Source organism: Tachypleus tridentatus, chromosome 10 (assembly GCF_004210375.1).
Source record: "Tachypleus tridentatus isolate NWPU-2018 chromosome 10, ASM421037v1, whole genome shotgun sequence".
NCBI lineage: Eukaryota > Metazoa > Arthropoda > Merostomata > Xiphosura > Limulidae > Tachypleus > Tachypleus tridentatus.
This window is the reverse complement of record NC_134834.1, coordinates 26,154,426-26,179,209: the sequence shown is the minus strand read 5'-3', so window position 1 is coordinate 26,179,209 and position 24,784 is coordinate 26,154,426. Positions and strand designations below refer to the sequence as shown.

The 24,784-nt window shown below is 34.3% G+C and overlaps 1 pseudogene; it reads left to right on the top strand.

Annotated features, from left to right (window-relative positions):
* The first annotated feature begins 3,418 nt into the window (after nucleotides 1-3,418).
* The window catches only part of LOC143228317 (glucose transporter type 1-like), a 74,321-nt pseudogene continuing 52,955 nt past the window's right edge, over nucleotides 3,419-24,784 (top strand).

The window sequence follows — 24,784 nt, the reverse complement described above, 5'->3', positions numbered from 1 at the left end:
GTGTAAACAGAGATTCCTCCAATAATGGAGTTAATCTCACTAAACTTGTGTAAACAAAGATACCACCAATATTGGAGTTAATCTCACTAAAACTGTGTAAATAGAGATTTCACAAATATTGGAGTTAATCTCGCTGAAACTGTGTAAAGAGAAATGTCATCAGTTTTGAAGCTATTTTCACAGAAACTATGTAAAGAGATACAACACCAATATTTGAGTTAATCTCACTAAAGCTGTGTAAACAGAGATACCACTGACTCCAAAGATACCACCAATATTGGAGTTAATCTCACTGAAACTGTGTAATCGGAGATTTCACCAATATTGATGTTAATCTCGCTAAAACTGTGTAAACGGAGATACCACCAATATTGGAGTTAATTTCACTGAAACTATGTGAACAGAGATAAAACCAATATTGGAGTTAATCTCACTGAAACTGGGTAAACAGAAATGTCATCAGCATTGAATCTTTTCTCACTGAAACTGTGTAAACAGAGATACCACCAATATTGGAGTTAATCTCACTAAAACTGTGTAAACAGAGATACCTCAGTATTGTAATTAATCTCACTAAAATTATGTAAATAGAGATACCACCAATTTTGGAATCATTCTCAATAAATCTTTGTAAACAGAGATTCCACCAATATTGGAGATAATCTCATTAAAAGTGTGTAAACAGAGATACCAACAATATTGGAGTTAATCTCACTAAAACTGCGTAAACAGAGATTCCACCATTATTTGAGTTAATCTTACTAAAACTGTGTAAACAAAGATACCAACAATAGTGGAGTTAATCTCACTAAAATTGTGTAATCAGAGATATTTCCAATATTGGAGTTAATCTCACTGAAACTATGTGAACAGAGATAAAACCAATATTGGAAGTAATCTCACTAAAACTGTGTAAATAGAGATTTCACCAATATTGGAGTTAATCTCACTGAAACTGGGTAAACAGAAATGTCATCAGTATTGAAGCTTTTCTCACTGAAACTGTGTAAACAGAGATAACACCAATATTGGAGTTAATCTCACTGAAACTGTGTAAACAGAGATACCACCAATATTGGAGTTAATCTCACTGAAACTGCGTAAACAGAGATACCACCAATATTGGAGTTAATCTCACTGAAACTGTGTAAAGAGAGATACCATCAATATTGGACTTAATCTCATTAAAACTGTGTAAACGGAGATCCACCAATTTTGAAGTTAATCTCACTAAAACTGTGTAAACAGAGATACCTCAGTATTGAAGTTAATCTCACTAAAAATATGTAAATAGAGATACCACCAATTTTGAAATCATTCTCAATAAATCTTTGTAAACAGAGATTCCACCAATATTGGAGTTAATCTCACTAAAAGTGTGTAAACAAAGATACCAGCAATATTGGAGTTAATCTCACTAAAACTGCGTAAACAGAGATTCCACCATTATTTGAGTTAATCTTACTAAAACTGTGTAAACAAAGATACCAACAATATTGGAGTTAATCTCACTAAAATTGTGTAATCAGAGATATTTCCAATATTGGAGTTAATCTCACTAAAACTGCGTAAACAGAGATACCACCAATATTTGAGTTAATCTTACTAAAACTGTGTAAACAAAGATACCAACAATATTTGAGTTAATCTTACTGAAACTGTGTAAACAGAGATACCTCCAATATTGGAGTTAATCTCACTGAAACTGTGTAAACAGAAATGTCATCAGCATTGAAGCTATTCTTTCTGAAACTGTGTGTAAACAGAAATGTCATGAATATTGAAGCTTTTCTCACTGAAACTGTGTAAACAGAGATACCACCAATGTTGGAGTTAATCTCACTAAAGCTGTGTAAACAGAGATACTACCAATATTGGCGTTAATCTCACTAAAACTGTATAAACAGAGATACCACCTATATTGGAGTTAATCTCACTGAAATTGTGTGAACAGAGTTACCACCAATATTGGAGTTAATCTCACTAAACCTGTGTAAACGTTGATACCACCAATATTGAAGTTTATCTCACTTAAACTGTGTGTAAACAGAAATATCATGAATATTTAAGCTATTCTCATTTAAACTGTGTAAACAGCAATACCATTAATATTTGAGTTAATTTCACTAAAACTGTGTGAACAGAGATTTAATCTCACTAAAACTGTATAAACAGCAGTACCATCAATATTTGAGTTAATCTCACTAAAACTGTGTAAAAAGATATTATCTCACTAAAACCGTGTAAACAGAAATACCTTCAATATTTGAGTTAATTTCCCTGAAACTGTGTGTAAACAGAAATGTCATCAACATTGTAGTTAATTTCACTAGTGTTTTGTGTAAACAGAGATACCATCAATATTTTAATTGAACTAAATTATTATTATTGTATATTATTAATAAGAGGATTAATTTAGATAAGCACTTGTTTTCCCCATAATGTAATATAAAAAATTCTCTTTCAAACTTAAGCCTTTAACCTAATTAATCATAACGACTGAGTTAAAACAATATTTTTTATTTTAAAAAACGTTGAGTTTCAAAAACGTTTTTCATTAAGAGTTCTTTCTTACTGATTTACATATTTGTTTCATAACTAACCTCATGGCTGCTTTAATGTATCTACATAGTGAAATATCACATTTAACATAAAATGTCCTTTGAAACTCTGCGTTAAATCTGTGGGCTTATAATACTAAAAATCGTGTTCATACTCACTGTTAGTAGAGCACAGATAACCGATTTCTTAAATGTGTACTTAACAACGAACAGGTTATAACCTCAAAGTATACACACAAACACGTATAAATATTATTTAAAAATTTGGTAAACGTATAAGTTTTGAATAAATTTAAGCAAGACTAGTGAAACAGTTTTTTCACTAGTAAGAAAACATTTTAGATTTTTCTATTCACAGTGGTGTTTTACTAAGTTTCTGAATTAAGGACAAAGCTACACAAAGGGCTGGCCGTGCTCTGCCTACCATGGGTATCGAAACCCGGTTTCTAGCTGTGTAAGTCCTCAAACATGCCACTGTGGGGTCTTTTAATGATTATAATGAAGTCTAGTTTGTTATAATACTCTGTAAAGCTCAGAATTAGACACTACAAATGAAGGGCAAAGTATGACAGTTGAAAGAATTGTTTTAAAACAACGATTAAAATAAAAATATATGAATTTCAACCCAACTGATTTTCATTAGGCTCACACTTTTAAAAGACGCGCCAGTTTTCCATTACAATATTTCTGTACACTGTTGCTTAAATCCGGTAATGTCATTAGTTTCAAAATTTATGATGCGTTTTAAAGAAGATTATCTCCTAAACGATAAAGAAGAGTTTTATAAACATTAATTAATTTTTTTCATTCTAGAACATGTCAAAGATTCTTGTTTTTATACAGCTACATACACAGATATGTATGTGTATTTTGTAGGAATAGCAGTTATCCCAGCCATACTTCAGCTTTGTTTGTTACCTCTTTGTCCGGAAAGTCCCAGATATTTGCTCATATCTAAACAACAAGAATCTCATGCAAGAGACGGTTAGTTGAATTACTTATTTCTGTATTAATAATTATTCTGTTTAATAGTACTGGGAATCATTAACTATGTTCGTTTATTGAATAATGTTGATAAAACAATTGTTTCTTATTTCACACACAAAATATAAGTTGTAGTGGTATAGAATGCAAACTTTGTTTAAGCTTTTTTATTGTGTTAACGAATAACGTGCATATTGATTTAGTGTATTCTGTTGGGTTACACTCGGATATTTCAATAAATGTTAGGTGTTAGGTCAGTCTTCCACTTATGTCTCTTCACATCTGTTAACAGTATCGAGGCAGTCATGGAATCGGGTAGTTTAAACGTCTTATACAAAGTAAAATTTAGTGTTGTGACTGCTTCTTGATGCTTTTGTATCTCCTAAAAATAGCAAACAAGTAAGTGCTCTGTAAACATGTAAACAAGTAACTTTGCGAACAAAAAGTGCTATTGCTATAGATTTTATTGGCATTTTTCAGGAAAGAAAAATAATATATGTTTTGTTCTTATTGTAATGACCTTAACGGTGCTTTGCTTTGATTACACAGGCCTGCGAAAAACATTATAAATGTTGTTTGAATTATGAAACATCCGTTATTAAAACCCAGTTACGCAGATTTCGAACATGTTATTATTATTTTTTCATCACTTAAGAATTGTTTACAAATCCGGAAAACAACAAACTCCTACTTAAATCAAATTACTATTTAGTTTACCTCAACGATATCTTATAATGTTGTTTGGGTTCTAGAATGATTGATATGATACTCACGTCGCGATCGCTATAGAGAAATCTACAACCAGTGGTTGTCATTAACTTAAGCATAACAAAATATGGCCCGATTTTAATGAAAATGATTCATTTATGTAACAGTACACATGATGTTTTGTAAAAAAAACAACTGTACGGGATAGAAGAAAATATATATCATTTTTGGATTCAGCTCACATTAATTATTGTAAAACGTTTAAAATTACCAGACAATAAAACCATCGCAAGCCCGTGTAATTGAAATACTATTTATTGCATATTTTCTTTCATATCTTGATGACACAATACTGGGTTTTTGCTGTTGCCTTAAATGTCTTTCTTCTATCATAGCTGAGCTCATGATTCTTATCTGAACGCCGGTTTAGTTAATTTTTTATATATATGAAAGGTAACACAGCACATAATACAGAAAAGATTCCCGTCTGAACTTACGTATCAGCCAATAGAAGACTTGATTGACAGACAACCAACCCCCTGAGAAACACTAATGACAAAGGTTTATATTTGCTGTCCACACTTTAGCCACGAGAAAGCTGTAGCTAGAAGGCTTATCTATGAGATTAAACCACTATTATAATTATCATTATTTGACATAACAGAGGAAGAGAAACCTGAATCAATCATGGTGTAGTCACAGCTAATTAAAAGAAAAAGATTCGAAGCTAGTAAGAACAAATTGGCAGTAACGTTAGATACAACTGCCTATTTCCATTGCTCAGAAATGCGTAAAATGGACCATAATAGCGTTAACAACCAGAAGATGAATGAATTATGGAGCGAAGTTGAAAATCTAATTGGATCTGCCACTGGTCTGCCCCAGGGATCACCACTCTTACAAGCCTTATTCAGCATCTACATCGTGGATACAGTCCACCTTAACAGTCCAACCAGATGCTGTGTGTTAAACTTTCCTAAAATTAAAAACAAAATGCAACCATCCTTTATAGCAGACTGGTTAAATGGTTCAGTGACAGAGTTATCAGTCCTGCCAAAGTCTCAGCCATGTTTTGACAGATATGCTACTGAGGATGATTCGTCACCATTCATTCTGAGCACTACTTTCTTTCGGGAATAAATACTAAAGAACCTCAGGGTAACCTTTAATAGACAAATCAATTTTACAAAGTTAACACAACGTTAATCAAAACTACCAAAAAATCCATGTACTGAAAGTTGCAGCAGGAAATAGAGTTGAAGGACGTCAGCTTTTTATGTGCAAAAGTTCTACTCACTTCATCTTGGATTAAGCACTACAGCTAAATAAGATTCGAAAGTTACAAGTCATCTGTTTAATACTGGTCACGTGATCAAATTCAGCCACTCTCATCAAAGTTATATTACCCTTCACATACCACGGCAACGTTGCAGAATACCAACTGTATTTACAAGCAAGTGGAACATTTTAATTCCAACAGAATCTTGCACTCCCTAACCAAGCAGGTTAATGGCATCTCGGAAGATAGTTATGGATGGACATCTACCACTGAGATAACTCTCTATCACCTTATTTGAAATAAACATTTGATATGAATGGGATCTTTGAAAATCAGCCTCGACAGAAAGTATAGAAACTGGACATAGGATGGTGTATAAAAGTCTTTCAACACCTCCCATGACAAAAGTATAGAAACTGGACATAGGATGGTGTATAAAAGTCTTTCAACACCTCCCATGACAAAAGTATAGAAACTGGACATAGGATGGTGTATAAAAGTCTTTCAACACCTCCCATGACAAAAGTATAGAAACTTGACATAGGATGGTGTATAAAAGTCTTTCAACACCTCCCATGACAAAAGTATAGAAACTGGACATAGGATGGTGTATAAAAGTCTTTCAACACCTACCATGACAACAGACAGCAAAAGAGCTGGTCATCATCTCGTAGAGCAGCAATAATTTTAATAGATAGTGGAGTGTTCAAGCTTCCCACAAGTAGTACAAGGACCAAGGTAGAAGCAATAAAACAAGCTCTCTTCTGGACAACTAGGAAAAATAAACCACCAGAGATGTCTCAGATGAAATATGAAACGTTTAAGCTTCTATACAGGAACTTCAGCTAGAATTCAAGATATTTAGCTTTATTGGTTTCTCAACTAGAATTCGAAACGTATTTCAAACTAGGTAAATTGCGTGAATGATGTAGTTAGTTAGTTTACAGTTAATAAAATGTTATCATGAGACAACACCATACTAACTATACATGAGTTTATAGAAATGTTTTGCATACGTAATCATTTGAAAACCGCGGGCAACTTAATTATTCTATATTTTAACTATAACATTGTATGAATGAACAAACACCATTTACAATATACTTAATACTTTAAGAAACACCATTTACAATATACTTAACACTTTAAGAAACACCATTTACAATATACTTAATACTTTAAGAAACACCATTTACAATATACTTAACACTTTAAGAAACACCATTTACAATATACTTAATACTTTAAGAAACACCATTTACAATATACTTAATACTTTAAGAAACACCATTTACAATATACTTAATACTTTAACAAACACCATTTACAATATACTTAATACTTTAACAAACACCATTTACAATATACTTAATACTTTAACAAACACCATTTACAATATACTTAATACTTTAACAAACACCATTTACAATATACTTAATACTTTAACAAACACCATTTACAATATACTTAATACTTCAAGAAAAACCATTTACAATATACTTAATACTTTAAGAAACACCATTTACAATATACTTAATACTTTAAGAAACACCATTTACAATATACTTAATACTTTAAGAAACACCATTTACAATATACTTAATACTTTAACAAACACCATTTACAATATACTTAATACTTTAACAAACACCATTTACAATATACTTAATACTTTAACAAACACCATTTACAATATACTTAATACTTCAAGAAAAACCATTTACAATATACTTAATACTTGAACAAACACCATTTACAATATACTTAATACTTGAACAAACACCATTTACAATATACTTAATACTTGAACAAACACCATTTCAAAATATACTTAATACTTGATTGTGTATAAACGTGCAGAAAATTAAATTGACCAGTTTCTTAACTGTCGTAACATTGAAAATATCTTGTAGTGAAATGATTAATTCTTCATACAGGTTTATAATTTTATTTGTTCATATAATGGTAAACAAGCTGAAATATGAGTACATGTTAACAATTAATTTAACAATTAAAAACAAACTTCTTGAATAAAACTTACGTATCAGTAGTTAAACAGTCCCGAAACTTTGTATAAAGCCACCCGTATGGTGTGTGAACATTTTTGTAATATTGAGTTAGTACTTTTAAAGAAATAATATCAAATTCACAAAAATATAATAAGATTATTCAAAGGATTAATGTATCTAGACGCTTACATCTTTAAGTATTAAATTAATTCAAATAGACGATTTTATTTATTAATACAATAAGTTCTTGCAGCAACACTGATTCATAGATAAATTGAGGTATACACATATTCGTGAGAAGTTTGTACGTGTGTTTCATAGGAAACTAACTTCAGTAGGAAGAAAACTTCGTACTTCTTGTGCTGGTTACATCATCACAGTAGAAGGTAATGGTAGTACAGACTGTGTCTATCGTACACAAGAAAACACTTGTTGCACATTCCAGAGAATTACCACACCCTTTTTCAATGCCCACTGTTCTTTGAACCAGTATTCTTGGCATTGGATCAGGATGGCTTTGTTGCGTAACTACAGTTTGCCTGTTTTACAAGCAAATCTCACTAACAATTTCGCTAACAGATTCAGTTATAAGATATCAACGCATGAATTCAGATCAGACATAGCCATTACTGCCCAGTACGTGTGTTGTACGGATAAAATCAAAGATATGCCTTTTCTGAGAGACTTAAGTTCATGATAACTGGCTCATGTTTTAGCTTTAAATGGAATGCGTAGTGTACAGTGAGTTTGAATAATACTGTGGTTGTATCAAAGTCCACTAATAATTCAGCCTCGTCCAGATGTGTCATTATTGGCATTGACTCTTTGACACTAAGACAATGGTACTCTGGGCAAGCCACAATCGCTTTAGGTTGAGCTGATTGCTGTACTCGACCCAGTGACCAGATAAAGCCCAGACTCAACTAATTTAAACTAACAAGTACTACTGCAGACATTACTCGTTGGTTGAAGTCATTCTTTCATTTGTTATGATTTTCGCTTAGAAGGTACATGCATTCGACACTCCTGATTGACAACAGGATGTAAACATTTTCACAACCAGTGACCAAGCATTTCAACGTTGAAAGAGACATTCCTGCCCTCACATCCATGGCGCGTGTTGGGTGTACAGTTCTGGTTGCAGCTGTTGTGTGGTCATGGTCCTGATCCAGAGATATTCTGCTGCATTATTTACATTCGTGGCTGCTATACGATGTTGTCTTGAACTATTTACTACACTGAAGCTATTGGTGCAATAGGATGGCATGTTTCTGATTAAAAAAATGGCGCCTTTATAAGTTCTGAAGACTGTGTTTGAGCAAGGTCCAAGCAACAGATGCTATTGCTACTAGATTCTTGTTTTGTTTGAGCGTGATGCTTAATGTGACAACTTCAAACTGTTGCACACATCTGCATGTTAGTTTGCTAAGAGATATATTTATGACTCACTGGAATTAAGGACCTTTCTTTGTCTTCAGGTGTTCAGCATCAATTCGGAGTGTTTTGTTTCTCTACTGGTACTTAATCTGGTTGCTGTGTTTTGACCAGTGACCAACATAATGAGCTTTCTGGGCTCTGTCTACCTCGGGTAATCGAACTTTAGATTTTTAATCCTTAAACTTACCGCTGGCCAACGACTTATTGATGGTTCTTATTCAGTCACATTTGTAGTTTGTAAGGTGTTTCCCTAATAGAATGAGATGTTCTGCGTCTTTGATGAATGAGTGATTACTATATGTTTCCAAAATGTCCTCATATTTGTCTTTTATAAAGTCTGTAAGAATGTGTAATTTTAGTCTTTTTGTGTGTAAGTCAAACAAGTTGAGAAACTAAGGAAATACTGACATCAGTATTTAAAACACGTGGTCACTTTTCAAGTATTAGTAGACTTGCAGAAAATACCTTCCAACATCATTTTGTGCCTACAAAAGGATTTTACAAATAAACAGATACGTATTTATGACTATTTAAAAATACTAAGAATATGTGTATTAATTAACAACATTGTATTCTACTCTGCTTGTATAAATTACAACTTAAGAAACTATTTCTTTAATAATTAGTGTTGTAAGTTTGTACAGGCTATAAACAGTTAGTTTATATGTTATATTTATTTGGCAGCCTTACAAAGGTTAAGAAGCTCAAGTGAAATAGAAGATGACATAGAAGAAATGAGGATAGAGGAGCGAGCTCACCAGCAAGAAGTAGAGGTGAACTTGTTGAAGATAATCTTTTGTTTTTTATTATAATCATTTCAAGACTCTTTCTCAGCTTATTTTCTGGAAAAAAAATTGATAATTTTGAAATACAACTGCAATAACTGTTCAACAGGTTTACACCCCTAGTGGCACAGCGGTATGTCTGCGAATCTACAACGCTAGAAACCGGGTTTCGATACCCGTGGTGGTATCTTTAAAACAAATAAACAATCGACAGGCTGACCACATAAAAACCTAGTGTTATTAAAGTTTCGGGTATTCAGGTGTATTGACATCCCGCATAAAAGCTAAAAAAGTCTTATTAAATACAAGTTCACGATCGTTAAGCAAATAATAAATTGAACACAAACTCTAGAAAGAAAACTATCAGACATGGGAGTTATTTATTTAATAAACACACTGTTCTCTTACCAAAACTACCTGGGATTTTCTTTCATATCATATGACTGCTGGAGCCATAAATCTGCAAAAAAAAAGATGACTGATGACCAAGAGCATTTAGGTGTCAAGAACAAAAGACACCTTCCTAAAGTTACTCGATTTAAACAAAGAAAGTCACGCAAAGGTATTCTCCAAGTCCACACACGTAATGCACTCTAAAACCAATGGTCCATGCAATCTTAGGTCAATCCAATTGTAAAAGTTTCTGTATTTTCTGTTTCAAATGGTTACCTATGCCTATACTCATCTGGGTAACATTCACGACATATATTAAATGATTCATCTGAATAGCATTCAACACACCACATCTGAACAGACATAATAATATTATTACATGAAATCTCACTAGCTAATAAACATAAAGAAAGTGTTTGCTTGTAGTTAGTACAAAGATACACAATAGGCTATCTATGCTATGCCTACCATAACCTGGTTTTTAGCATTATAAGATTGTAGATTTGCCATTGTGCAACTGGGGAAGAGGCCAGAAACAAAGGTAATACATAACTCAAAATAATAGTAAAAGATAAAAAACAGCGTACGTGAAGGAAGGTCTAACATAGTAGCAGCTTTGTCAGTAAAACCAAACTTGATATGGTTAAGTTTATAATGAGTTAGATGAATCTAGATCATCGTGTTTCACGAAAGACATTTTGTATCACGCCGAAACGCCATAACTCAAATGAACTGTAAACTGATAAGGCAGGCTTTACTCAAGCTTTGAAATCGTTGGGACTGGAAATGTAGCATAGATGTTCACAAATAAAATCATTTCTTTTAGCAATATCTTACCACACTAAGTTTTGTTCCAATCTCTACACGGATCATCAGGTGTACAAGACATTTTGGTACATTGGGTTACTAGTGGGTTTAACGAGATTTTCAGCGAATAAAGAAAAACAAGATAAAGTCCTGTACCAGGAATATTCCCGACAATGAGAAGATATCCCTATATCTTGTTGCCTAGTGTGCACCAACCATAACAACTGCAGCCACATTATTATAGGCCTGCAGTCACTCACTCACTTTGTTATGGGGAATAAGGTTAGGAACAGAACTTATTAAAAGTGAATGGTTATTTTTTTGCCTAGAAACAGTAATAACTAACACAAGACTGTCCAGACACATCCTCATGAAAGTAACATATATCGTGTATTCAGTAGAGGACCTCAAATATCTAGTAGGATAAGAAAAAACAAGGAATCCAAGTCAGAAACATCGAGTACATAAAGGATACAAGCATAAAAACTACATAAGATCATATCAGTCTCACATTATAATATGTTACTACAGTTTCAAGGAGACTGGGATGAGGGGGTACTCAGTCTCACATCATAATATGTTACTACAGTTTCAAGGAGACTGGGATGAGGGGTTACTCAATACTCACATCATATGTTACTACAGTTTCAAGGAGACTGGGATGAAGGGTTACTCAGTCTCACATGATATGTTACAACAGTTTCAAGGAGACTGGTATGAGGGGTTACCCAGTCTCATATCGTGATATGTTACCACAGTTTTAAGAAGATTGGGGTTAGGGGGGTTACAAGTGCTACTTTGAGAAGCTTGCTGAATTTTATGACCTCATATTCTTTTAAACCTAATACCCTGGGGAGTTCTCTGTCACTGACTTTTTACTTCATGCCACATGTTGACCCAGAGGCTGGGATTGCCACTTTAGCTTGACATGACAGTGGCGTCTACCATGAATTTTATGATGGCTCACAGTGGAACAGTCACCACTGAGAACTACAAACTATCTAGAGAACTCACTCAGTGTTACTCACACGAATCATGATAACCAATATGTACATGAACGGTAACATGCCTTATATCGTAAGTTCTTGAATGACTTTAACACATTATTTTGTTTCTAGCAGAAAAAGACTTGTTAACCATTCCTCCTGAAAAGCAGGTAAAATTATTAAGGGTAAGGGGCTAACTTTTTTTTTTTTACATTACAGCTAACGACTTATATTCTTAAATCAGGGTAAACCAACAAGCATCTGTTAACTCCAAGTTGACAGAATACCCTTTATACCCGATGACATGAAGTATCTGTGTATGAAGACTGGAATATTAAGTAATATGAAACAATTACGTATCAAGACATTTCTTATTGTGGTATGCAGTCATACCGTGTGCGTGCCACTCTCTGTTGTCAATATAAAATTATTCAAAAAAGTTGAATTTATTCAGATGTATGTAATTTTCACACAGAATATTGGTCAACAAAGTCAGTAAGTTCCTTTCTCTCTACTACCTATTGCTCAGTATTATGTCCTGAACCTGGAACATCACCTTTGTTTTCCGGATACATAGTTCTCGAAACTATGTGTGAAAGTAACGAGCAACTGTTTTTAATTAGCTGGCTAAGTGATGGCTGGGATCTATAAGTTTCCTTATGTTTCATTGGACATAATCAATAGTATTCACGTCAGTAGTCCAAGCAGCAGGAGAAGATAGTATTGATGTTTCGTGTGTATGACGCCGTGTTTTCTCAGTCTGAAATAACTTCTGAAGCTTTCTAGGGAGGTATTTAGATATTCAGCAATTTAAAAAAAAACAGGTAAAAGATTAGCGTACGTATACATACGTGTATTTAATATATACATCAGTAGCACCCAACTTTATTCATTGACAATAACCTCAACCACTGACTTTTACGACACCCTTAATAAGTTGTTACGACACACAATTTCGAAACTGTACATGGATATTTTTGTTTTGTTTAATAAGTTGTTTACAGGGTGTATTCCGTATTGTTCCATTTCTCTGTTTTTTTACTGACATGGCGTTTGTTTTTTCATAATTACAGATAACCACGTGGCAGCTGATAAGGAACAAGCCGCTTCAACTTCCATTGTTAATTGGTATTGTGATGCAGTTGTCACAATAATTCTCAGGCATTAATGCAGTATGTATTACAGTTCTGAAGCGCATCGTTGAATTACATTGAACTTCAAGCACAATAAGCACTTTCGTATTAATATTAAAAACGTAATAGTTTGAAGGAAAATTCAATAACAAACGTCGAGGAAAAACACCTTGATTTGTTTTGAATCTTGCGCAAAGCTACATCAGGGCTATCTGCGCTAGCTGTCCCTAATTTAGCAGTGTAAGACTAGGAAGAAGGCAAATAGTCCTCACCACCCACCGCCAAGTCTTAGGCTGCTCTTTTACCGGCCCGGCATGGCCAGGTAGGTTAAGGCGTTCGACTGGTAATCTGAGGGTCGTGGGTTCGAACGCCGGTCGCACCAAACATGTTCGCCCTTTCAACCGTAGGGGCGTTATAATGTGACGATCATTTCCACTATTCGTTGGTAAAAGAGTAGCCCAAGAGTTGGCGGTGGGTGGTGATGACTAGCTGCCTTCCCTCTAGTCTTACACTGCTAAATTAGAGACGGCTAGCACAGATAGCCCTCGAGTAGCTTTGTGCGAAATTTAAAAATAAACAAACTCTTTTACCAACAAATAGTGGGATTGGTAGTCGCATTATAAACACCCATAGCTGAAACAGCGGGCAGGTTTAGTGTAACGGGGATTTGAACCCGCGACACTTAGATTACTAGTCGAGTGCCTAAACAACCTGGTCATGCAGCGCCTAGTAAAAACAGAAGAAAACGAACAGCTACTGTAAGCTAAACTAAGGAATTTAACGAATATTCGTGCCATCTAGTTTTGTCTGGATGAACACTTATTAGGGTAGGAATAATATATTTGTAATTAATTACATGTGAACACATATCACTTGTTTGTTGCTTTATGAATAACTAGTGAGAGTGAGGCCAATCACAGTTTAAAATATCATAAAGTTGAAATTCTGGTTTTATTTTATAATGATTTGCAGCTTTTAAAGGAAAATAAAAAGGGATAAATGAGTATGGTTGGCATTTCTATGGTATCAGGTCATCCCTTAAGTAATGCCCGATTTTAGATTCGGTAAAAAGAGAAAGGATTTCAAACGCTTTTTATGTTATTTAATCAATAATGTATGTTCCATTTTTATTAATTACTTCATGTCAACGATTCACAAGCTTCTGAATGTCACTTCTATAAAATTCTTGGGGTTTGGAGGAAAAGAATGTAGAGATGGTAGTTTTGACATCTTCATGTGTTCCAAGCTTTTTTCATCAAGATAGTTCTGCAAACTTTGGAATAGAAGATAATCAGATGGGGCGAGGTCTGAAAGAAGTGGAAGTTTTTCCATGTCTAGCTCTTCAGTCTTTGCAAATGCAATCCATGCTGTATGTGGCCGTGGATTATCCTGGTGTAGCATAACATCTTTACGACTGATCAAAGCAGGCCTTTTTTCCTTCAGCGCAACATAAAAGCACTCTAACTGTTGACAATAGAAGGCTCATGTAATCGTTATATTGAGTAGCAACAATTCAAAGTGGATCACAACAACAATATCCCACAAAACGCGTAAGAAGACTTTCCTAGGGTGGAGGTCCATTTTGGGCTGTAATTTAGCCAGTTTACTTGCACTGAGTCATTGTCTTTGGCACTTAACAAATATATAATATATTCATTTTTCATCTCCAGTCACTAACATGTCTCAAAAAGGTGAGTTACGTTCACGAAAATGCAGAGAAGAGCAAATGTCCGTTCTTGCTCTAAGTTCGGCTACTGTCAAATCATGAGGGACCCATTTTCTACGTTTTGACACCTTTCCAAGCTGTTGCAGATGATGGTGAACTGTTGAATGGGTTGAAATAAACCTCTGTGCTAATTCTTCAACTGTTACATCACAATCTTCATCAAGTACAGCCAGCAGCAAGTCATCATTAAACTCAACAGGACGACCTGAACGTGAAGCATCACTTAAGTTGTTGTCACTTGTTCTGAACTTCTGAAACCATCTTCGACATTTTCTTGCATTGAGAGGTTCCTGACCATAAACACCTTGAATGTTTCGTGTAGTTTCTGCTGCAGTATTGCATGTTTTAATCTCATAAAGCATTAAATGCTAAATGTGCTCCTCTAACACATCCATCTCATAAGGGTTTATTTGATTAATTATCTGAAACAGTGGAGTTGGGTTAGTTATTTTATTTGTCTGAATATTTTTATACACGTCTTACTACATATTTTAGTGATAAAGCTTTTTACAAACAGAGAAATGATGATGCACTTTCTGTATTAAATTTTTGAACATTACTAATGGGATGACCTGATACTTTATATATTTTGAGTTTCGCGCCAAGATACTCGAGGGCTATCTGTGTTAGGCATCCCTAATCTAATCAACATCCCATGCTGCCAACGTTTAGGCTACTCTTTACCAACAAATAGTGAGATTGGTCGTAGAATTATAACACCCCTATGGCTGAAAGGGCGAGCATGTTCGAGGAAGGATTTCGAACTCGCAGTCATATCGATTGCACTAACCTCCAAGTCGTGCAACACCCTATGCTTCAATAAATTTTCATTTTAAAAAATATTCTCGTATATATATAAATCAATTTGGAGAGAACATCCAGTGAAATATTATTTTGAATAGAAGCTGGTCCCTTTCTTACTGTTGTTAAACATTGGTTTAACTTTTCACTGTACTTCTAAATCTTAGACAATAACTCTACAGAATATTAGGCCAACACTGAAAATTTGGTTAAAAATTTTAAAAATCAATTACTATCAGTGTTTGTAATCTTACTATGAAAAGAAGTTAAAAAAGATATTTGAAAATTTACTTACTCCGTCAATGCTAGGCCCGGCATGGCCAAGCGTGTTAAGGCGTTCGACTCGTAATCCGAGGGTTGCAGGTTCGAATCCCGGTCGCACCAAATATGCTCGCCCTCCCAGCCGTGGGGGCGTTACAATGTGACGGTTAATCCCACTATTCGTCGGTAAAAGAGTACCCGAAGAGTTAGCGGTGGGTGGTGATGACTAACTGCCTTCCCTCTAGTCTTACACTGCTACATTAGGGACGGCTAGCGCAGATAGCCATCGAGTAGCTTTGCGCGAAATTCAAAAACAAACAAACCGTCAATGCATTTTTATGGATTCGTTTTTTTCTTCCTTACTTAAATATATTTAAAGCTTCCTACATGAAGTTTGTTATCCTGATGTTACTGGTGAAAAATGATTCATACCTTCCAAGATAGGAGAAGAAATGATCAGTGGTTGTTTAATTAGAAACGATGACTGTTTTATCTCTGGTGGTGATGGTCGTAAATTAACATAAACTTGTCTTCCTTACGCTATTGGTTTCTAAAGTTACAGGTAGTTCTTATTATCAAAGTTCTGGTTTTTTATGTTTGATTAAAGATGGCGCTGGTACGATAGTGAAATATGGGGAATAAAAATACTTGAAATTTTATTTACGTTATAAATTTTTGTAATAACATCTAATTTTGAATGTTACTTTGGTGAATAATTTCAATATCAGATTAAACAATATTTAATAAAAATATTGTTTAATATTGTATTTACATTAGGTGTTCTATTATATCACCAATCTCTTCACAAAAGCAGGACTTTCAGATACAACGTCAAGGTATGTCACCATTGGAGTTGGAGTTGTCATGGTTGCCATGACATTGGTATCTATTCCTCTGATGGACCATGCCGGCAGAAGGACATTACAAATTTATGGTCTTGGGGAAATGTTCATTTTTAGTATTTTCATCATCATTTCATTACTTGGTGAGAAACGTTTTAATATATTTCTCTTCCTTCTTAACATTGAAGATTTGTGTTAATATTCTTGAAACAATAGAACAAGAAAAACATTTGTATTAAGCCCAGTGACAGAAGTTCAGTACTCTATTTAATACATTTCAAACACTTGGAATGATAAATATATCAAACTAAATCAATTCTATAGAACAATAAAATATCGCAGTACCTTGTCAGTCGGGATTCACCCCCCTCAATATTGAACTTCAACATTCACTGTATGCTCCAAACTGCCTCAGAATGAGTGATTATCTTGTTTCATAGAAAAAAAGTGATATATATATATATACTATCAAAAGAATGTTGTTATCGATTAAATGCTATTTAAGATAATGCTACCAGAACCTATTTGTTAGTAGTATTTGATTGTGATTTTATGGGCAAAACCTAATGCCTTTGTTTTTAATGATTTTTTGTAGTCCCTTTACACGTCGGTTACATACATCAGTGTTGTGAGTACACTAAGCTTTGTCATCTTCTTTGCAATAGGACCAGGTAAGTAAAATATTATTATAGTCTCCATATTGTTAACACAAATGTGTTTTCGTAAAAGTGGTAAAGCATAATTGTAAGTTATAATACGCAGGTTATGTATAAGTACGTAGACATTCACCCCAGAGATTACGTCTTCATTACGTCATGTGCAAATGACGCCAATGCATAAATACAGGCCCGTCATGTCTAAATGGTTCGGGCGTTCGACTCGAAATCTGAGGGTCGTAGATTCGAATCCCTGTACCACCAAACATGCTCGCCCTTTCAGCCTTGGGGGCGTTATAATGTGATGGTCAATCCTACTATTTGTTGCCAAAAGAATAGTCTAAGAGTTGGTGGTGGGTGGTGATGGCTAGATGCCTTCTATATACTCTTACTATGCTAAATTAGGGACGGCTAGTGCGATAGCCCTCGTGTATATGTACATGAAATTAAAAAATACAAACAAAAACAAACATAATACAGGTATGTTTTACGAAAGAGCACAGATAAAAGCAGCCAACATGAACGAGAAGATGCAGGAATCACCTGTAGTTTCGTGATGTCTCGATGGGACAGCAGAAGCCAAAGGTAGTGAAAGATTGCCAATTCACTTGCATGTTCATGGTGAATATGGCGACAGTGCGGTCCCAGATTACTTCCACCTGCTTGAAGGTACTTGATTTTGTGAGAAGAGATTTGTGGTGAAGAATGACTCATATTGAACACGTGTTACTGTTGTGGGACTGATGTAAGGTGTGCCAGTATCATCAAGGATTATTTTCAATTAAAGTTATATGCGTGTCGTCCAGACTTATCATAATTTATGAAATATCGTCCATCAACAGCATTGGACGTCACATGTGAAATGCTACCACGTTCTTCTGCCTTTTCAGAAACTATAGGTTTTTCTGAAAAAGTTCAGATTTGGATCTGATGACTCTCCTCCCAGGAACTAAATCTTATCGATCCAGTTGGTCAGTTTAACTCATAATAAAATATGGTCTGGTGTGGAGGCCAGTTGATCAGTTTAACAATGGCAGCAACAGATATTGCTATTTTTTGTAAAGGATCAAGGGATTGAAGTAGAGTCCCAGGGACCCAGATCACAGATGAGAGGTACAGACCCGTAGGTCCTTACTTCATATCTTGTACCTAAGATACGTAACTATATTTTTGCACTAAATAGTACGAAGGTGAGATTTACTAAATACTAATAGTAATTTTGAACCATTTGTTTTATATCTATTTTATTAGAAAAGTGGTGCTTCTCCTGGAGTGGGTGTTTATTGGTAGGCTGTGTATATAGTCAATATGAGTATGTAATCTTATGGAACTAATGCTTTTATAAGAGTTATATTGCAATTTAAAGAAAATATAAATATTGTAAAAAAGTATGGCTTGTATTTAACTAAATTTACTGACACGTGTAGAACTAAACATAATGTATCTCTTATCAGTTTCTTTTTACTTTAACCTCATATATGTAATATTTCTAGTAAAGTAGATTTCATTCTAGCATACATTTTTTGAATTAAAAATATTTAATATTTAATTTAAATATTTAACAGGTAGCGCTACTGTCTTAAATTGCCATTTCGTGCAATTTCAAAAGATAAGCTGTCTTATTAACATTGTTGAAAGTTTGATAAAACCATTCAATTGTTAATGACCATCTATTCAGAAAGCATCAGGCATTATGATTTTTTTTTTCCAGAGTTAAAATTTTGTCAGAGAACAAAGTGTAGTGAATAGCATTAAGTTGTCCTGATTATTTATATTAATAGTTTATCCACTTCGGTTGTTATAAGATTCGACTGAACATTAAGCACCATTTATAAACAATAATTAGGTGAACTTAACTGTGAACAAAGTGTAAGTAATTTCTTCCTGAATTTGTCCTTTCTCTGTCAACAACCACGGGGGTTTTAGTTTTAAATGTCCATGATGGAATGCATTACATGTGTCAGCTAACCTCAGACCCTCCAAGTTACTCATATCCCTTAACAACTTCTTTACGTTTTAAATCCTTGTTTCCTTTATCATCATTCCCTCAAGACATATTTGTTTACTTTTGTTTATGTTGTGTAAAAGACGTTTGGATATCTACACCCACAACGCATCACGGGTCTTATGTTTCCAGAAATGTCTCTACTGGTGTCCAGGTAGAGCCTTCTAACCTAGGATATAGTTTACAAGGAATGATAAATAGTGTTTCTCGACTTCTGTGTTATCTCGATTCTGGAAATTTTTTTGTTGTCTTTCAAAATTTGGAATGCAAAGATGGTTTTCTTAACTTTTATAAAAACGTGTAAATCCCTTCAGTATGCACTACAAATTTTGAAAGATAAATATACATTATCATTATGTCCTCTTTTTTTTTTTCTTAGAATTTGTCCTGAATCTGAATAACCCAGATTATCATTCAGATTATTGCCTTTTTATTTCCCGACAGGACTGATTGTTGTTCTCTCACATGTACTGAATTATTTTTAGAAGGTTTTGGTAAAGGTTCTTTGGACCAGTTGAAGAATTACATTGTTTCATACCAAAAACTGACTGTCGTTGCTTGCCCATCTAATCTGCTGTAATGAGTCTGATAACCTTAAAATTGAATTTTGTGTTTCATGTCACTGAAGGCAACAATTAGTGATGTCACAATAACTCTGTTGTCTGCACAATAAGTCACGTGGACAGTTGGAAAATGGAGAATTTTGGGTAAGTTAACACAAACGTACAATACATTGCATCAGAACTTTTGGAACTATATGTCACGTTGTTGACAGAGTTGGAACAACTCGATAAGAAAAGGCTTGTAATATTTTATAGACGTGGACTTGCTTTAAATTCATTTTAACTGAAACATTTAAAAACGTTTCGGCAAAGAAACAGTTCTATGTTAGGTTGATATTATATACGAATTATTGGATATTAATTTAAAAGATGATTAAATGTGTTTGTTGATTAGTTCATATACACTAAATATTATATTGCATTTTTGGAAATCTTTGCTTTCAAAAGGACAAAAAACAAAATGGAAATGAAACTTGAAAATGTAATTTTAAAATGTGAACGTTACCATGATGAAAAACAATAATTTGGAGTCTTCGTTAAAACCAGTTCTGAACAGTTTTCTTGAAAAGTTGACGTTCAAAGAAGAAATTCACTGTTTAGTTAATATTGGCATGTAAGTGTCGCCTATTAAATGTTGTGAAAAACACGAGAGCTGTGGAGTACACAACATGGAACGTTGTTATTATGTCTTGTTATTGTGGTAGCCATCTGTAAGATGGATACTATTAATAAACATTGTTATATTGTACTTGAATACCCCAGTGTATTTTGTGAATACAGTCCACGAAAATTATGTTACAGATATTACTAAAATTTGTTATTCAAGTACAATCATTCTTTAGAATTAATACATTCTAAACAAAGTTACATCGCTTTGTGGTACTTATACTTTTACTAAGCATTAGATAAATGATTTAAAATCCTTTTACTTAACTAGAACACAAGCATTCTGTATTCACATAACAAGCATTAAGGTTGTGATAAACGTGCAGAAAAATAAACCTATGTCTCTTTGCCATCATTACAGGCATTGCAATAACACGAATTTTAGTCTTTATATAACACCCATTAATAGTTGAAAAAACATTCTATAACATCCCATAATAGTTGAAAAAACATTCTATAACATCCCATAATAGTTTTAAAAACATTCTATAACATCCCATAATAGTTTTAAAAACACTCCATAACATCTCATAATAGTTAAACCACCATTATTTAACATTCCATAATAGTTAAATAACCACTATATAACATCCCATAATAGTTTAGCGTTATGATATTAACGAGTACATAACTAGCATGTCAAACACTTGTTCTTCTAAATGTAACAAAATAATTCACTTCTTTCGTGCTATTTGTGATATTGTTGTTCCTATAGTTAATTTTGTGTTGAACAGTTTTCATACACTCAGAACGTTTCCTTCCGTTAACCAGTATATTTCTTTTGTTGTAGGCTCAATCCCGTGGGTGATCACTGCTGAACTGTTTTCACAAGGACCACGGCCTGCTGCCATTAGTATAATAGTGCTAGTCAATTGGTTTGCCAACTTTGTTGTCGGCCTGGTCTTTCCAATGATGCTGGTAGATTTAAACTGTTTTTATACAGTCTGTTAGTCGTTCTTTTACTTTCTTAATTTAATTTAGTATTCTTAGATTCCCTTGTCATTCTCTTGAGATAATACCTGGTTTGCCTATGGGTGATGTGGCTGTAAAGTGCGCATGGATTTCGAAAGTAGTGTCCTTCAACGGAAAGTCAAGTGATGTTTCCAGTTCACGAACTTCCTTAAGATTAAACACGAAAGGTCAGTCATGTGAATAGCGCTGGTTGTTGTAGGTAAGTCTGGCGTTACTAAGTTAAGTAAGCCATACTGAGTTATATCAGTTTCGTATAAATCTTTATAAAGCCCAGTTTGGAGAAAGAACAGCTGTGTTTCAGTGGAAGTGACTGTCTAACATCCAAAACATAAATACATTGTGTTTACGTTCAAAATGATAAACATTGTTTGTCATATCTCTACACTGTATCCTGTCTTTTATTTCCTTTTGTTGCTTTAACGAGTTCGCTCCCCAGTGCGGTCTCACAAAGCTAGAAACCGGGTTTCGATATCTGTGGGCAGAGCATAGATAGCCCATTGTGTAGTTTTATATTTATTTCTAAATAATCAATTTACTCAGTTACAAAGAACTTCGGAACTACTATGCGATAAGTATCTTATTCGATTGGTTTGTTTTGAATTTCACGCAAAGCTACTCGAGGGCTATCTGCGCTAGCCGTCCCTAATTTAACAGTATAAGACTAGAGGGAAGGCAGCTAGTCATCACCTCCCACCGCTAACCTTTGGACTACTCTTTCACCAACGAATAGTGGGATTGACCGTGATATTATAATGCCCCCACGGCTGAAAGGGCGATCATGTTTGGTGTGACGGGGATTCGAACCCGCGACCCTCAGATTATAAGTCGAGTGCCTTAACCACCTGGCCATGCCGAGCCTATCTTTTTTAATCTCCTGTTGTTTTGTAGGTCTGTCTTGTCACTGCTGGGTGAGACCAGTTTAACTTGGGACTTCCGCACATGAACTTCAATTTTTCAGTCGTTTCTCTGAACTGCTTTTTCTTATGTTTGTTTAGAATGAAGCACAAAGCTACACAATGGGCTATCTGTGCTCTGCCCATTAGGGGTATCGAAATCCGGATTTTAGCAATGTGAGTCCTTAGACATGCTGCTATGCCATTGGGAGGCATTTGTTTTTCTTATGGTGAATTATTGCTTGTGGTTTTTATGTGTGTATTATATAGTTTACGGGGAAAAAAATCAGGAACGTTTTGAAAATACAGTGGTACCTCGGTTGTCGAACGATTCCCTTCTCGAACAATTCGGTTTTGGAACAGCCTTCTGGAACGAATTAAGTTGTAATTTTTCAAGAACTGATTTTCAAACTTTTTTACGATAGAAAAACTACTGGTGATTAATTAGTCTCCAGAAGTCAAATCTTTAAGAATTCTAATAATAATTCACGTATTATGAATTTGAAATATTTTGAGGCCACGTTCATTTTTGTCTTTATTTTTTTTTTAAAGTTGTTCTGCTCATAGTATTATAAAAAGATCTTGCTCTACGTAGTTAAGAAAAACTACGAAGCACTTAGAGAAACTGGTTTTTGAGGGCGTAGCCATGACAAAACGCTTGTTAGTGTTTCGTCTCACGAAGCAAAGTTACTAGATGTTAAAATTATCAGATTCGAATTATAGTGAAAATAATTTATAAAGAACTACGTGTACTTATTGTCATGTACTTCCGTACAGAAAACTAATTGTTGTGTATAGTTCAAAATAGTATTCGCATTATTATTTGTATAACGTTTGTTGATGCATTGGATGTAGAATTTCCTAGAACATTTAACGTATTTGGAATTTTATGTCAGGGCGCTTCTTGTCACTAGACCGTATATGTGTATAACCAGTCAACACACGTTCTTATTACTAAATATGAAACTTGGTACCATTATTACAGCATACTTTTGGAAACTACACGTTTCTCCCCTTCACGGCACTACTAGCAATATTCTGGACGTTCACCTACAAAATGGTTCCCGGAACTAAAAACAGAACATTTCAGGATATTGCTACTGTCTTACGGAGGAAGGATATGAGCAACATTAATGGCATGAATATCCCCCGGGAATCTATACACTCAGGAGAACTCGTGTTTGAAGACAAGCCACTTGAGTCGTGTAAGATAAACACAGTTTATGTCTTCTGGTAAAGAAGTTGGCACAGAGGATCTCCTACGAAAGTTGAAATGTTTTCAGACGGGACTCAAAACTCGAGCGCTTTCGAATAGGAGAATAAAGGTCTCGAGTTTTGGGTCTCGTCTAGAAACATTGGAGATGTATTTTAACTTTATATACTGAAGACAATATGACAAGAATATACAAATGTATGTTTTAATTTAAAACAAGATACAAGCTACAATGTGAGACCTTTTCAGTTGATGCAGCGTTTTTTGTTTGATTTGTTTTTGTTTCGGTTTGATTTTGAGTTAAAATAACAAATTGTATAATTAGCCAGAGGTTTGAACTTTTTGTTTTTAACGCAGTCCTTCATTATTATTTTACTTGTTTAATGTCATTAAAATGTAATTATTTTCACTGAAATATATATACGATATTTTTTTTTTCTCTTTTTCACCAGAGGTGAAGTTAAAAGAGAATCCGTGACGTAGAGGCCTAATGCATTTTTTGTTTGGCTGAACCCTCCGCTGTTCACTGCAGTTTTGCCTGTTTAAGGCTTATCAAGAGAGCTTGGGTCTGTTAACCAAGGAAATACAGTTAGGCCTCTTATGTTGGTGATCATATAAAGAATGATTAATCGTGATATAGAAATTTTAATAACACTTTCTGATTGCTGTTGTTAGACTAATTATTCTACTTGTAACATTTACACTTTTTGGAATTAACTAAAAATAAGTTTATATATATATATTTAAAAATCTACTAGTTACAAGTGCTTTGAGTGATTCATCCGCTTTGACTATCATAGTATCACATTCCAAGTACAGCAATGGGAATTATCTATAACAATGTAATGAAACGTAACGAATGTAAGTTAAAAAGGTGTAGTTGATGAACTGGGTGATTGAGAATCGTTTATTTATTCCTAGGGACTGAAAACGTTCGAGTTTGAAAACATGCTGCTACTCTAAGCGTTTTTTTCTGTTTAACCTTGAAGGGTGCACATTTCATACCAGTGACAAAAAATATTCCCCAGTCGTGTCTATTTCTACTGACATGTCACACATTAGAGGTTTCTTCCCGCCCTGTCACAAAGTCTGCCTTCTAATAAT